General features: G+C 34.7%; 1 long non-coding RNA gene across 1 annotated transcript; it reads right to left on the bottom strand.

Moving 5' to 3' along the window:
- Positions 1-9,646: 9,646 nt before the first annotated feature.
- LOC127874396 (uncharacterized) lies at positions 9,647-11,462 on the bottom strand. The gene is made up of 3 exons (XR_008046859.1): positions 11,255-11,462; positions 9,906-10,174; positions 9,647-9,748 (listed from the first exon to the last, which is right to left on the bottom strand). It is a non-coding gene; the product is annotated as an uncharacterized LOC127874396 (long non-coding RNA).
- Positions 11,463-17,388: the final 5,926 nt, after the last annotated feature.

The raw sequence follows: 17,388 nt of genomic DNA, 5'->3' as shown, positions 1-17,388 counted from the left end.
TTATATATGTATTACAGAATAACACAAAGTCAAGTAAACAAGGACTTGACACATTTTTATCCCCCGCCAAAGGCGATGGGATATAGTTTTGGTGTTGTCCGTCAGTCTGTCATCTGTTAGTCTGTCCATCACAAACTTTTCAGGTCTATATCTCAGAAACTATAATTATAAGATTGCATCATGAAACTTAATGAATTTATAGATATCAATGAGGAGAAGTGCCGTGCACAAGAACCATAACCCTACACTTTCTTAAATAAGGGTTATTGCTATTTGTTGTTTTTGTATGATGTAACTTTTCAGGGCTATATCTCAGATACGATACAAGATTTCAACATGAAACTTCATGGATGTATAGATATTAATGAGGAGAAGTGCCATTAACAAGAACCATAACCCTTTACTTTCTTAAATGAGAGTTATTGCCATTTGTTGTTTTTGTATGACTTTTCAGGGCTATATCTCAGATATGATACAACATGAAACTTCATGGGCGTATAGATATTAATAAGGAGAAGCTCCATGCACAAGAACCATACCCCTACACTTTCTTAAATAAGAGATATTGCCCTTTGTTTTATTTTGTATGATGTAACTACAAAAAAGTAAGAAAAGGCACAACCCTACAAATAAGCTTTCTTTTAGTTATTCACCCATCAATAAACAAAATTTATTTGGTGGGGGATATCAATTAAACGAATTTTCTTGTTGTTTTTATTATAAAAGTGAGAACTTCATATTAAATTTATTTATCAAAATGAAGACTTGCCCTTAATTAGTTGTTTGCAAATAAGAATTTCCCCCAAAAATCTTTATATAATTTAAAGTGAGGACTTAAGACACACAATTCATTTGATGAAAATAAAGACTTGTCCTACACTTATTTTTTTGAAAATAATAATTGTCTCAAATAAAAGTGAGAACTTGATACACAATTCATTTGATCAAAATAAAACTTTTCCTTCAATTACATGCAATGTAGTTTTTTTTTAATAAGTTTTTTCTCAAAAACATTCTTATCAATCAAAATGAGGACTTTACACAGAACTTATTTTGTTATAAAAGTGAGGACTTGACACACAGATTGATTTATCATAAAAGTTAGGACTTAATACACACTTCATTTTATCAAAATGATGATTTTCCCTTTAATTAGTTTTTTTCAAAATAAGATCTTTCTAAAAAAAAATATTTGCAATCAAAATGAGGACTTTACACAAAACTTATTTTATTATAAAAGTGAGGACTTGACACACATATTGATTTATCATAAGAGTGAGGACTTAATGCACACTTCTTTTCATCAAAATGATGACTTGCCCTTCAATTAGGTTTTTTGAAAATAAGAACTTTCTCAAAAAAAATTTTTGCAATCAAAATGAGGACTTTACACCAGGGATCATCCTAGAGGGCGACGTAGGCGACTTTGTCGCCTTACGATGCTTGATATCGCTTTTTGATTACATCAAAGCGAAAACAAAATCACCGACATTTTCTTATATTTTCTCCTTTGATAATCTGCCGCGCATGTGCGCAATGCCGTCACTAATACTGCCATTGTTTGCTGTGTGCAATTATCGGTTATCTGATCTACTGATAGCAAGAGGATTTGCTACGCATCACTGACCGCTGATGCAAGTCGCCTTGGTTTATTCCAGTTGAGGCATTGTGTACACGCCGGTCTTACCGACAATAGTGTAATTGACGTAACCATCTATGTATAGAATGCCAGGCTCCCGACCTCGTTTACAGTTTTTCAATAGGCTCTTGTTATTTGTCAAGGCTGCGGGGAACCAATACAGCCATTGTTCACATGATGGTCATTTATTGTTATGCTTGACGATTTGTACAACTTAAAACAGTCCGAATCTCACTGCTAAATTTCAGTCATAATATATTTGAGTACTGAGCTTAACAAATATCACAAACAGAGAAACAGACTTACACATAAAGTTTAATCCAAAAACGCAGTCAAGCACGTAGGAACATTCCATTAAAGTCAATGACGCCATTTAAACATAAGAATTACCGGCACGCGACACTCAGTTGGGAGAATTACAATTTGGGGTATTTCAGAATGTACGGGTGTGTTACATCAATTTATGTATTTATAATCAAATAAAACAAAACAAATCTTGAAATAATTTAGCCAGTGTCCGACAAATTTCTTATTTTTCAGGTAGCCCACTGGGCTACCAATAAAAATATTTGGTAGCCCATAAAATTTTCCTACAAAATGATAAGAGGCAGGTTTTCATCCTCATTTTATTTCTTCATTTACACATACATAATATGTATACATACATAAACATAAAACAGCAAGTAGTCTGATGTACACAGTCAATATCGTAAATTAATGTTACAGTACAGGCACCGAGTACTTAAATGTAAATGTACCAAAGATTATCATATACTACATGTAGATATTACATGTATGTGCACATGTATGTGTACTTAAATTCGGACAGCACGTTAAGTCGTAAACGTAAATAAAGCGTTTAGATGATCAATACGATTGACTCGTATGGTGTTAATCAATGCAATTGCCCTTTTTAACAACAAATACCGCGTTTCAAGAAATCAAGAAAATTCAATCATTTATTTACTTGTGTCCGACTTTAAGTACTGTTCGAATTTACATATTGCATCCGTATGTTACGACACTTGTGTGCAGTCAGTATACAATACAATAATTGTTTCAATAATGAAGGAACTGATGCAGTGTAATGGTAAAGATACAGCGTGTTTACATGATATTTTATTAAGAGAAAATGTCAATGCCAAATAATTCGCGAGATACCCCGGTACTTTAGTTGAAATTCACAACGAAACTTTTAATGGAAATTAAATGATCTCAATGTTGTACCCGCTACGAAATTTTTATTTACAAATAAATACACCCACGCCAATTTTCTCGCGCTTTTTATCAGAACAAAGAAATTCATTTCTTAAACGTAGAATTTTGTAACCTAAAATAGCTGTACACAAAACGTGCAAACCGTGGCAGGTTATTTACGCATGTTGCAATACAACAGTCCTGATTGGGAGCTTATTTCATCATATCTTTAAATAGAACCATATGCCGAAATTCATTTGACACTTTAGAAAATTTCAGACGTTTGTGTTTATGATCTTATCGTCGATATTACCCACCCATAATTTGGTTTTAAAAATATAAATCGGGCATATATGGGATTATTGATTAACAGTCGATTAATCCAATTATTAATTGACAATGCAAACTAATTAGCATGTGTTAGCCGCATTCACAAATTTTTCATTTGAATATTCATTTTCGGTTTCGTTACCGTTTTGAAGAATCCGCTATTGTTTTGATTTATTTAATGTTTGGCGTCCTTGGATATTTAACGACATCAAAAACGTTGTCGCTATTGCTCATTGTTGTGGTTAACAAAGAATTCCAAACTGCGAAATGATGTTGCATCATGTGCGCCAACTATCCAACCGGCTCTCATTATATTATTAGCAGACGACAAATGTTGATTCTGATTGGATGATTAAAATACACTGTTACTGTTTAAGACATTACCGCAAGTGATCGGTGACTGATTGGATAATTGATTGCACTTTGTTATCGGATTATAAGCAATACACAGTGTACAAACACATGGTCAGCGTGTTTATTCTACGCATGTCTGTCAATAAACCGGGCTACCGCTCTTATAGATTTATAGTAGCCCGGCGGGCATCAGCTGGAAAATTTCAGTAGCCCGATGAAAAATTTCGGTACCCCGGGCTCCGGGCAATGGATTTGTCGGACACTGATTTAGCTATGGCCGGCATAGAACATAAACATGTATTGTTGAAGAATCTCCCACGAAATGATCGTTTTTTTTAAGGGAACAAGTTACTCTCTGTCGTTAGTCAAATTGCAAATTGAGACTGCTGCTTAATGCGGAATTGATTGGGATAAATTGCCAATTTAAATTCAGTTAAAAATGTGCATATGCGATAAAAATCGAATAGAAATAACCAAATGCTAAACGGTGACTTATTGTGCGCAAAGGGGATAAAATATAGCATTACGAATATATACTATTTGTATTGTTATTGTTATGTGTTTATTATATCGCCATGAGACATTGTCCGGTCTTTTAATTATTGATTTCTGATTGGTACTGACATGAGCAGTAACTAATGAAACCTCTTCGGTACTGTCCAAAACCTGTACAATCTATGGATGTTGCTAATGTCCGTAATCTTGCTATATTAAACTATCTATTAGCAAAGTAAAGCACTGCAATATTGTATTTTAAAGCATTATGTCAACCAAATAATATATTGATTGCTTATTTGCTAGGTTACAGGTTACTGGTTTTAATTTTCTGCCGTCAAACGATATGCATGTGATGAAGACGTATATCGACATGTTTTCTGACAGTCCTTTTCAGATACGAATGGTTCGTCGATTTTAATTATTTTTGTACGTCCTTTATAACATTTTTATAGAATGACGAATAAACATGCAATGTTACGGATGGTCTGGTTGACAATATTTCGCAATGTACTGACCAGAAATTGCACCTAGAAAGACTAAAAAAAGAACAATATGCTAGGGCTCTGCCCTATATTCCCTTTATCCTACATCCTCAGCTCAGGCTTTTGGCTTAAGTAGTAATTACATATGAATGAAATGTGTATTTTGGCCAAATTAAACACACGTTTTACAGTATTTAAGAGGGCAATATCTCTTTAACATCATGGCAGTTTAAAAAATAAAATGTTTAGTTTTAGTTAGTGTTTCAGCATATTTTATTTCAGATATATGTATGGTTATTAATTGTGAAACATTAATATTAAAGTTCCTTACGCGTGTGATCAAAGCTCCGCTCACTTCTCCCCAATACCATTGGAAGGAGAAGTCACTTCTCCCTAAAATGTTGGGCTAGGATGATCCCTGTACACAAAACTTATTTTATTATAAAAGTGAGGACTTGACATACAATTGATTTATCATAAAAGTGAGGACTTGATACACACTTCATTTTATCAAAATGATGACTCCAGTTTTTTAAAATAAGAACTTTCTCAAAAAAAATTCTTATCAATCAAAATGAGGACTTTACACAAAACTTATCTTATTATAAAAGTGAGGACTTGACATACAATTGATTTATCATAAAAGTGAGGACTTGATACACAATTCATTTTATCAAAATAATGAGTTGCCCTTCAATAAGTTTTTTTTGGAAATAAGCATTAACCTCCAAAAACTCTTTATTTCATCAAAATGAGGACTTAACATACAATTCTTGGCAAGCATGTCTTATGAATCATTTCCTGAATACAATAATTAGATGGACACTAGACAGTTAGGTAGATTGATGTTGTGATTTAACATGGCTTTCGATTTTGCTATGCAGGAGATGATGCCAATGATTCACCATTAGAAGACATGATGGTAACAGTGGTCCAGAACTTGGCTCAACCAGAGTTCCACCAACATTCCGACATGCACACAACCAGCAAAACATACCATGGTACTTGGGAGAGAAAATATTTGGTGCTCATATTCAACCATTCTTGTAAAACTTCAACGTGGACAAGTTTATGGGAGTTGTGACAAAGGATTGCTCTCTTTCTTGCAATGCAGCTGGTAAGGCTGGTGATGCCCCAGATGCACTAGAAGACATTATTTTTATGTCCCCCACTATAATAGTGGGGGACATATTGTTTTTGCCCTGTCTGTTGGTTGGTCTGTTGGTTGGTTGGTTGGTTGGTTGGTTGGTTGGTTTGCGCCAACTTTAACATTTTTTAGCTTGACTATTGTATATGAAATATATATAGTGGAGCAATCCTCATCACCCCGGTATCGGCTTCCTGTAAGCGTTAGCGTGCAAATGTTAAAGTTTGCGTACTACCCCAAATATTTTTTATGTCCCATGACATACAGTACAGCCAAAGCGGAACAAACGTATTTCGCAATCCGCGGCGGCAAGGCGAAATTAGTCTATGCCCCGCCAGTCGTTGAAGCCGCGTCAGTATGCGGCGGCAAGTCGCATTTCGCCGCAAAACTTGGCATTTGTCCACCGAGGCATGCTGCGATCCGCAACATGATGCCAAGTCGATGCGCATCATAAAATAAAAAATCTTTTTCAAATTATTAGTTGCATGAAGTTAACATATTTTGAAAGAACAATTATAATAATAATTAAAATCATAATAAATTTATTGTGTGCGGATTGTATTAGCATATACATGTAAGCAAAGTTAATGTGTCTGGCCAATTAAGTTTGTTTTCCGCCGGTAGTGTATGTATTTCACACATAAACAAGGTCACGTTATTATTTTTTCGCACATACAAGTGGTCAAGGCTCCAGCATATGGTGGATTTATAAATTAATTGCATGTTGATTTTGCTATTATATTTAAGTTGAGAAAATTAGCTGTTTGAAGCCACATCAATTATCAAGACGGTGACAAGGTATTTGTTGTTTTGTTAATTATCAGCTTATTATAACTATTGTTTGAATGTGCGTATATAAACACGTTTTATTTTGTTCATATTAAACAGTTAATATCGCTACTAATTACCCGATAATCCCGTATATTCCAGTTTAAAGCAAATGCTGGTAAATACTAACGATACACAAACATTCTCGATATTTCCTTAAGTATCAAAAACATTTTGGCATTTGTTACTATTTATAGAGATGATGAAATAACGTCTAATCGGGGCGTTTTTTTCCACTGAACACGCGATTTACGCCTGACGTGATGTTCATGTATTTATACAACACAAAATACACCCAAACTTTCCAAACGACGTTCTACATGTCTGCATAATTTTCGCGCACTTTTTATGAAACAAAGGATATTTTAGCACTGTTTATTTGACGCTAGAATTTGCCAAAGGTCGTGTTAGCATTAAAATTCGGAAGTGTGTTTCGGATTACAAATTTAATAATGATAATCGAACGAAACATTAACAGTTGCGCGTAATTAATTCTACGCTGCACATACATGTATGTACATGTAAGGTTGATATCTTTAAACTCGATCAGCCGCGTACATTTGCGGCGGATTTACTCCGGGTAAGTACGCGAGGTTAATACAGACACGGCGTTGTTGCGCGGATTGATGCCGAGTGCCACGGCGATACGCCGCGTGAACACACAATTTGGCCGCTGCGTACTTATAATCTGGCCGTGGCGTAGCCGCGGATTATGTTTGTGCCGCATTGGCTGTACTGTATTTCTTGAATATTGTGCATACTTCTTTACCAACATAACCCCAAATTACAAACAAGAGCAGACAACTGTATCAAGCATTTTGTAAGAATAATGGCCTTTTTTACACTTAGAATATGCATATTATTAATAACTCTATGTTAAAGTTTGCGTTCCACCCCAAATATTTCCTATGTCCCTTGACAAATTGCTTTAATATTATGCACACTTCTTTACCAACATGACTCAAATTTGACCCTGCCTTGGGGGGTCAAAAAATTAAAAATATGCTTATATAAGGCCTATTTTGTGAAAACTTTAAAAATCTTTACGTCCATAACCATTGGGCGTAGGGCTACCAAATTTGGTATGTAGTGACATCTAATAGTCCTCTACCAAGTTTGTTCAAATTATGCCCCTGGGGTCAAATTTGACCCTGCCCTGGAGGTGTCAAAAATCGAAAATTTTCTTATATAAGGCCTATTTTGTGCAAACTTTAAAAATCTTCTTGTCCTAAATTGTATGGCATAGGGCTACCAAATTTGGTATGTAATGACATCTTATAGTCCTCTACCAAGTTTGTTCAAATTAAGCCACTGGGATCAAATTTGACTGTTCCCCAGGGGTCACAAAATTGAACATATGCTTATATTGGGCCCATTTTGTGCAAACTATAAAAATCTTCTTGTCCATAACCATTGGGCCTATTTCTACTAAATTCGGTAGGTAGTGACATATAATAGTTCTCTACTTAGTCATTTCAAATTATGCCCCTGGGAACAAATGTGATCTTGCCCCAGGGGTCACAAAAATGAACATATGCTTAAATAAGGCCTATTGTGTGCAAACTTCAAAAGTCTTCTTGTTCTTAATTATAGAGCCTAGGGCTACTAAATTTGGTATGTAGTGATATCTAATAGTCCTCTACCAAATTTGTTCAAATTATTCCCCTGGGCTCAAATTTTACCCGGCCCCGGGTGTCACAAATCTGAACATATGACGTTTACCAGTGGAGATTACTGCGGCCATTTTACTGTGACCAACAACAACATCAACATCTTGTAAACATGAGATAAAACCCTGTCATTTAGTGCCATTTTAGGTCAGATGGTGACTGCCTACAAAGGCATTGAAGTAAGAACATGTGTGAATGTTTTTTTTTACAAACTGAAAAAAGTCGGGTTTTATTTAAATATGTCGAAAGTGACCATATACATGTATCTGGATGAAAATATTTTGGATGACATGTTAATTTTATGTCTTTTTTGTAGTGTCTAAACCAGTTTAATAATATATTATTGATTTTAAAAACACAACTTCCATGAACATAATTATTTCAAGAAAAGTCAATATATGATACTGCACGGTAAACTCAAACTTTGTATCCAAGAGAAGGTGTTGAAATTAATGAAGTGCAATGTTCTTAACTATCGTATATGCTGCTTTTTAATAACTAATGATTCATTGTTCCATTTGTGAATCGTGACTCATGAATTGTGGATATGATTGTCAATTGCTCAACAATCCATATATATTTCTGACCATTTTATAATTTTCTTAATATAAGTTATGAATTGATCTTAGAAGTCAAATGTATTACTTAATTAAAAACATTTATAAATATAAAGAAATAATCTTTAGATTATCATAATATTCTCAGGCCTGTTGGTCTTAGGGATGTGTGGGTTGATGAGCAATTTCTCCTTTTATCACAATTATTTCTACCCTTCCTGATCATTTCCTTCATATTCCATTTTAATTTAATTGACGTCTGCAACCTCTTTAAAATTGGGAAAGTCCAAAATGTGTCGTTTGGTAAAGGGTTAAGGCATTTTGATTCCTATGGGTCTTGTGAATCAGTTTCAAATCGAATGCGTAGATTTGATCTTCAGCATCTAAAAATATGTTAAATACACTGTAACTTCAATATAGTGCGGTCCGTTATAACGCTGTGTCCAATATAATGCGGGGGGTCGTTGGATCCCGTTTTTTCTCCAACCTTCCATACTGATTCAAATCCATGTTATGCAACTTCATGTATTTTCATAAATTCAAAGAAGCCAGCGATCACAGCTTGATTGCTTTATCTGTCCGTTAAACCGATTTTAATCGATTAAAGGTTAAACGACACTCGACAGCTAATTGGTGTTAATCTGTTGTGTAATGTCAATAAAGGTGTGAAAACTCGCAAGTCGGTGTTTATTACATGTATTCCCTATCAGAGCGGTTCGGTGCGCTAATTTCAATAAGGCAAGTGCAAGCAGAATAATTATCAAATTAAAGTTATTTAAAACGATTACATGTACCTGTTTATGTTTTGTATTTATCGTGTATTGTACTTTTTTGTATAAACTATGGCTGTGTAAGTGTGTTATCGTTTATTATATGCTACACATGCTTGATAAATAAAAATATCTTTGTGTGTGTTTAATGTTTCAGTACGTATATGAAAAATAAATTTAACAAGATGCGTTTGTGAAACACAATGTCCCCCTATATGACGTTTGACTTTGAAGGATGACCTTGACCTTGTGAAGGATGACCTTGACCTTTCACCACTCAAAATGTGCAGCTCCATGAGATACACATGCATGCCAAATGTCAAGTTGCTATATTCAATATTGCAAAAGTATTCATAAAATAAGCGATTTGGGCCACATATATTTGACCTCTGACCTTGAAGGATGACCTTGACCGACCTTGACCTTTCACCACTCAAAATGTGCAGCTCCATGAGATACACATGCATGCCAAATGTCAAGTTGCTATATTCAATATTGCAAAAGTATTCATAAAATAAGCGATTTGGGCCACATATATTTGACCTCTGACCTTGAAGGATGACCTTGACCTTGACCTTTCACCACTCAAAATGTGCAGCTCCATGAGATGCACATGCATGCCAAATATCAAGTTGCTATCTTCAATAATGCAAAAGTATTTATAAAATAAGCGATTTGGGCCACATATATTTGACCTCTGACCTTAAAGGACAGGGGTTTTTTTTACTAAGAAAGTGACGCCGTTATTCGGCGTCTTCCCCTACCAGAATTTTTCCCCTCAAAATACAATTTCCCCACCAAAAATATCATTTTTCACCAAAATATAATATTTTCTCTCAAAGAAATGTTTATTTGTTCTTTGGGCATTCGACAATTATCCAATTTGCACCATGTTCAACGATCTTTCTCTCTCTCTCCAGACGAACACAAAAAATCTGGGAATCCCAGTTATTCTAAATATAGCTCTTAAATTACGTCATGTAAACTGGGCAACTAATCGTAATAATCATGTGACTATTTTACTGGATACCGGTCTTGCGCGAGAAGGGTATTTCGTCAATAAATTACCGGAAACCAGTCGAATTTTCATCCGGGCTATGTGCATGCCAAGATATAAACGTGAAAACAGAAAAAAGTCTCACAAACAAAATAAAACATTCGGACTCGGAAGATACTGAACGCATCGAGGCATTTTTTAAGAAAGAATCATCGAAAACCGTTATAACCCAGCAGGATTCTGAGGTAATCAACATCGAACATTGTGAAAGTGAAAGTAGACAATCGGCAGCTGCCGCTCCTGTCCCATCCAATACTGTAGCAGATCAAGATCGTCAACCCATTCCTCATGAAATTGAAATCACAAAATTGACATCGTCCCCCGGCCCCAGTACAGAAATATAGTTGAAAGCATTTCCCATAATTAGATCTACACCTGCAACTTAATTAAGGACTTTGACTTTAATACGTGTTAAATGTGTTTAAGAACAAAAAGGACAGAGACAAGCCTCTTTTGATGAGTTATTGACATTGAAATGAACACTTTTTATTTTTTCCCCTAATGTGTCTCTTTCGCACTCTTTTTTCCCCTTTCACCCAGCATCCAGCGTCTTCCCCTTTCTCTAAAAAAAACCCTGAAGGATGACCTTGACCTTGACCTTTCACCACTCAAAATGTGCAGCTCCATGAGATACACATGCATGCCAAATATCAAGTTCCTATCTTCAATATTGCAAAAGTAATTATAAAATGAGTAATTTTGGCCATATATATTTGACCTCTGACCTTGAAGGATGACCTTGACCTTGACCTTTCATCACTCAAAATGTGCAGCTTCATGAGATACACATGCATGCCAAATATGAAGTTGCTATCTTCAATATAGCAAAAGTTATTGCAAAATGTTAAAGTTGGCGCAAACAGACAGACCAACAGACAGACCAACGGACAGGGCAAAAACAATATGTCCCCCACTACTATAGTGGGGGACATAAAAATCCTGACGATTTATTTACATGCAAACGCAGTGTAATAATTAACAGAGATGCACTTAAATTTTTGCCCGTTATCAGAAAGTCCACGGAAAGCACGTTTTTTTACATGCTGCATATGACGCAATAAAACATTTCTTTGTACATGTATCGTATTGCATTCAATCTAAATTTAAATTCGCTCGTCCAATGAAAGCTGTGTCCCATAATGCACTGTACTAATTTTTCTGAAAAATGGCGTAGGCATATGAATTTGTTTACGAAGTTTGTAAACATATTTCTTGTCATTAATGTTAAACATTATTTTTTCGTAAGTGATGTATTTATATTGGATTATCGGATATATGTGCACATTAGAAAAGCGGTATGTATACTGTTATCGTTCGATTCGGTTAATATGCATGTATTTGCGGATGACAACACAGCATGACGATACACAGGACCTATATTATAGGCTATACTTTACCTGTTTTAATAGCCCCTTAAATAAATAAGCTCAAAACTTATAACGTTGTCCGTTTATAACGCTGTTGCGTGGCTTGGACCCCGTCATCCGCGTTGTATTGGAGTTTCAGTGTATTATATATGACTTATTACTTATTAAAGATCTTTGCTAAAAGAATATACAAACAAGACTTAATATCTCAGCCATTATTACTGATTTATATGGTTATCATTATAGTATTCAGATATTACATACTGATATCCATATACAAAGTCTGGCATTCATTTATTTTCATTGTCTTGACACTTTCTTCCAACAAATAACCACTTACTGTTAGATCAGCAATATTCGGACTGGTAAACTCTATCTAAAACCATGGAAAAGCCCAACCCCATTATTGCAGTTTATGGTTTATGTATAAATATGTGAAGTACATGTATGATTATAAAATTAAGAAATTTAGAAGCACAAGATAATGTATCACTTGTGACCAACTCAATTGCTTTACAATAATTTTGCAAAATAGAAATGTCCATGGGGTATAAAATTTAACTTAGATTTATTGGAATGTGAAATACATTTTTAAAAGCTGAATAACACATCTATTTACATATTTCTCTCTGACAATACTAATGGCACAAAATTGACATTGCTTATTTGATGATTTGAGTTGATAACACTCTTAAATAATTATAATGGACATGCTACGCCTTTAAAATGTTCTTTGGTCCAATTATGACATTTAAAAATTAGTCAGTACCCATGCTTCAATAGCTCCTATAATCAGATTACCCTACCCATTGAATACCTGAACATTGTAATATATTTATAAGATATAATCGCTCCGCACATTTCTTTGTGTGAGTGTACTGTCAGGCAATTTGAAAAAGATCTACAATCGATTGAATTTCTTTCATATCATACCTGCCAAATCACTCGAAGCCTTTGACTAGGAATGGCTGCAATATGAGAACCATAGCTGAAACTTTCAATTTAAAATCCACTGGTGATCAGCAATTTAACAAACTTATTCGAACATTTGGCCATTATTGAGGAGGGCATATATTAGTCACACTTTACCTCTAATCCTGAGTTCTTGTGTGTGTATGTGTGTGAGTATTCTGTATGAAATTAGTATCATCTCTGTAATTTGTGCATTCCTAGAAGGATTTCAATGTCATTTCATATTTTATATTTGCCTGACTACAGAACAGACACCGTGTACTTAAACAAAAAAGCCCGTCAGCAGTGTTCACTTTTCTCGATGGGTGACACTTCCCGGGGGATGGACAAGCTACTTACCGCGTTGTTTGGCCGTAATTTACCTTGTTTCCCGATGAAAAGGAGTCGGCAACATGGGATTCGGAAATATGCATTCCGCAAACTAGGATACATTGTAAATAACAGAAATAATAAATATTCGGCCGATGTGGAAATGGCAAAAAATGACTTCACAAACTGGAAATCTGAAATTCAAAATTCAGCAATCCGGTACAAAGATAGCGACGATCACAGCTTCATTGCTTTATTTGTCCATTTCACCGATTTTAGATTTTTAACTGCGTAGAGGTTAAACCTTTTTCGACAGCTTATTGGTGTAATGTCAATAAAGTTGTAAAAAACTAAAGAGTCCGAGTTTATTACATGTTTTCCCTATCAGAGCAGTATGTGTAAGAAAAATAAATGAAATTATGAAGATGATTTATGTACATGCTAACGCAGTGTAACTGTTAACAGATATTCATTTTCATTTTTACCCGTTATCAGAAAGTCCCCAGAAAGCACTTTTTTAACATACTTTGTATGGCACAATAAAACATTTTTTCTACATGATCGTATTGCATTTAATCTAAATTAAAATTTGCTCGTCCAATGAAAGTTGTGTCCCATAATGCATTGTACTCTTTACTCTGATAAATGGTGTAGGCCTCAGATTTTGGTCCTTAAGAAAAAAAATGCATATGCATATTATCAGCAGGTTCTGGTCGGATGATTTTTTACAGAGTTATGGCCCTTTGAAATTTTCCATTAATTGTACATAGAGTGCAATTCTTGTCCGGGCTATTTCTCAGCAACTAATGACCAGAATTCAATGAAACTTTATGGGAAGCTTCACAACCAAGAGGAGATGTGCATATTATCAGCGGGTTTTGGTCGGATGATTTTTCACAGAGTCATGGCCCTTTGAAATTTTCCATTAACTGTATATATAGTGCAATTCTTGTCCGGGCTATTTCTCAGCAACTAATAACCGGAATTCAATGAAACTTTATGGGAAGCTTCACAACCAAGAGAAGATGTGCATATTATCAGCGGGTTCTGGTCCGATGATTTTTCGCAGAGTTATGGCCCTTTGAAATTTTCCATTAACTTTACATATAATGCAATTTTTTTCCGGGCTATTTTTCAGCAACTAATGACCGGAATTCAATGAAACTTTATGGGAAGCTTCACTACCAAGAAGAGATGTGCTTATTATTAGCGGGTTCTGGTCGGATGATTTTTCACATAGTTATGGCCCTTTGAAATTTTTTATAAAACAATTATTGTCCCCCCAACTGCTGTGCCCTCAAGTCATTTCCTTTTATCTGAATATATAGTGCAATATTGTGACAAAAAAACCTTTGGGGAGCATTGATCACCGGTCTTCGATGGTTTCTTGTTTTATTATGTTTCCTTTAAGCTGAATAATGTTCAATATGATATTTAAGCAAATTAGCCAATGGTTTATTTAACCCATTCCAAGAATTGGAAACTTATCAACATTTTATTTGTATAACTTTATGTGCAATTTGCATGTCAGATTTGTGTGAAATAGTAGCTTTGATATTGCAATTGTTTAATTACTGTAATTTAAATCACTTACAAAACCTTTAAAATCAATACTCTTAAGTTTCTATATATGAAGAAGACGACGCAGAAGAAGAGGAGAAGGATGCATTCTACGACGCCCTTCAAAGAGTTTTAGAGGACATCCCCCAACAGGAAGTGCTGATGTTGCTCGGCGACTTCAATGCTAAGGTTTGCTGCGACAACAAAGACAAAAAGAGGACCATGGGAAGACATGGAGTGGATGTGATCACCAACAACGGGGAGACACTAGTCAACTTCTGCCAACAAAACAACTTGGTCATAGGAGGGACCCTGTTCGCGCACAAGGAGATCCACAAACTTACATGGACATCACCAGACGGCAGGACCCAGAACCAGATCGACCACATCATCAACACCTACACAAGGTCGATATATCGTATTAAATATATCATGCGTTGCCGCGACTGTCAAGAAAAATATTGTGCGTCGCCCCCACTTATAAGAAAAAAATCAAGTATCACTTTGTGTGTCTAGTTTTGCGCTTGATGAAAGAAGTGCAAGATTATATATGGCACTATCAGGATTCCTTATGTTTTAGTATTTGCTCCTCGTTGTCCTGGGTATTGTACCCTTAGGGCAGGCAAGTCCACATGGCGTATAGTGGTTATGTTTTAGTATTTGCTTCTTTTTGTCCTGGGTTTTGAACCCCCAGTGCAGGCAAGCCTTCATGTAGCATAATGGTAATGTTTTACTTTACCTGTCACTTTCCTAATGATTTTAGTAATTTGGTAATAATTCATCAAAAGTGATGTACATAATACAGTTAGTATGACTTACTATTTTTATTAAAGATCTTTGCTAAAAGAATATGAAAACAACACTTAATATCTCGATCAATATTACTGATTAATATGGTTATCATGATAGTATACAGATATTACATATGGATATCCAGATACAAATTCTGGCATTCATTTACATTGCAACTAAAAAATATCTTGTATGCTCAATTACTCGATTTCAACAAATTGAGCAACTTTATTCATTGAAATTTTGTATTATGATCATGCTTATGAATTCATGTTGGGTAGGTGGCTGAATTCATGGTGAATTTAAAGAGTATAACTCAAAGTACACAAATGTTTTGCTTTCTATAAATTAAGATTGATATATGCATGCTATCGTAATGTCACTGTGCATTGAACATTTTGTTTGGGTCTGGCCAAAGCGCAAGTCAAGTTTACTGATGTAGAAATATTTGTTCACTCAATACCTTAAACATGTGCAATCTGTACGATCCATTTAAGATGGCGTCATAGTGATAATATATAATAGCTTTTGAACATTATAATTTCACATTTGCAGATATATAATTAATTTGTATTACTAATAGATTTTAACTTGCATACAACTGTCGTGTGTTGAAGGGAGCTCCCAAAAGTATGAAAAGTATCAGGATAGTGTTCTCCATTCCTCCATTACATGATGCGAGTAAGAAAAAAGCTGTAAACAAAATCTGGCTAAAAAATAACAACATTTAGGACTTTCTCAACGCTTTTTAAGTTTTTAATACAAGCTGCATTGAATTTATAGACATATGCAGGGCTTTTTTTCCTGATTTTGTGAAGCGGCCCTGGCCGCCTCACTTTGTGAAAAATTGAGTCGCAAACTTTTCAAAATTGTAAAAGAATGAGACGCAAACTTGTGAAAATTGTGAAAAAACAAGTTGTGAACTTGTACACATTGTGAAATTCAGTTAATTAAGAATAAGTATAGTAAAAGCATGTTTAATACATGTACTTGCCTAATATTGAAATGTCTTAAAGTATAAATGCATTAATCATATGTTCATTGTCTTGACACTTTCTTTTAACAAATAACCACTTATAATTAGATCAACAATAGATCTTAAACCAAAGAAAAGCCTGACCCCTGTCAATAACTTGACTTGTACAAACAACTTGTGTAAGAAATGTCAACCATTTATTATATTTTTTTCAGATTTTACAAAGCATAAACACATACACTGTTTGAACATTTCTTCGCACCATGAAAATGCATTAAAATCAATGTTCATATAAATGGACAACATTTATACTTAAGTTTAACCAATATTAACAATTGTAAATGGATAATATACAGAATAACAAGTCTCGCTCTCCGTTATCAATACATAAATCATGTGCTTTCATCAAAATTTCAAATGAATTTTCTTATAATTTAATCCACGTTCGTTTTAAAAGTGCATTGTAAAAAAAAACCTTCTGTAGAAATCGTTTGTTTCTTTAAATCCCAAATTGCAATAAATCGGGAATATTTGATGTTTTTAAAAATCTGTTCAACATAGCATCACGATTATTGTTTAATTGTGAGGTAGTGTGTTGTGTGTCGTGCGGCCTCAACATTTGCATTGTTAACACACTAGAGGCCACATTTATTGCTTGATCTCCATTAAATTTGGTTAGAAGATTTGTCCTAATGGTATCTTGGACGAGTTTGAAAATGGTTCTGGTTGGTTAAAAAACATGGCCGCCATGGGGCAGGGCATTTTACCTTATATGGCTTTATTAAAACCTCGTTAACACTCTAGACGTGACATTAATTGTCTTTAAATCGTGTATAGTATATGTGATATAGTCCTGAAAAGTAACATCAGACATGTACATATG

The sequence above is a fragment of the Dreissena polymorpha genome, chromosome 1, assembly GCF_020536995.1.
Source record: "Dreissena polymorpha isolate Duluth1 chromosome 1, UMN_Dpol_1.0, whole genome shotgun sequence".
Classification (NCBI taxonomy): domain Eukaryota; kingdom Metazoa; phylum Mollusca; class Bivalvia; order Myida; family Dreissenidae; genus Dreissena; species Dreissena polymorpha.
The sequence above is the reverse complement of the archived record's forward strand: the minus strand, read 5'-3'. Positions and strand labels throughout refer to the sequence as shown.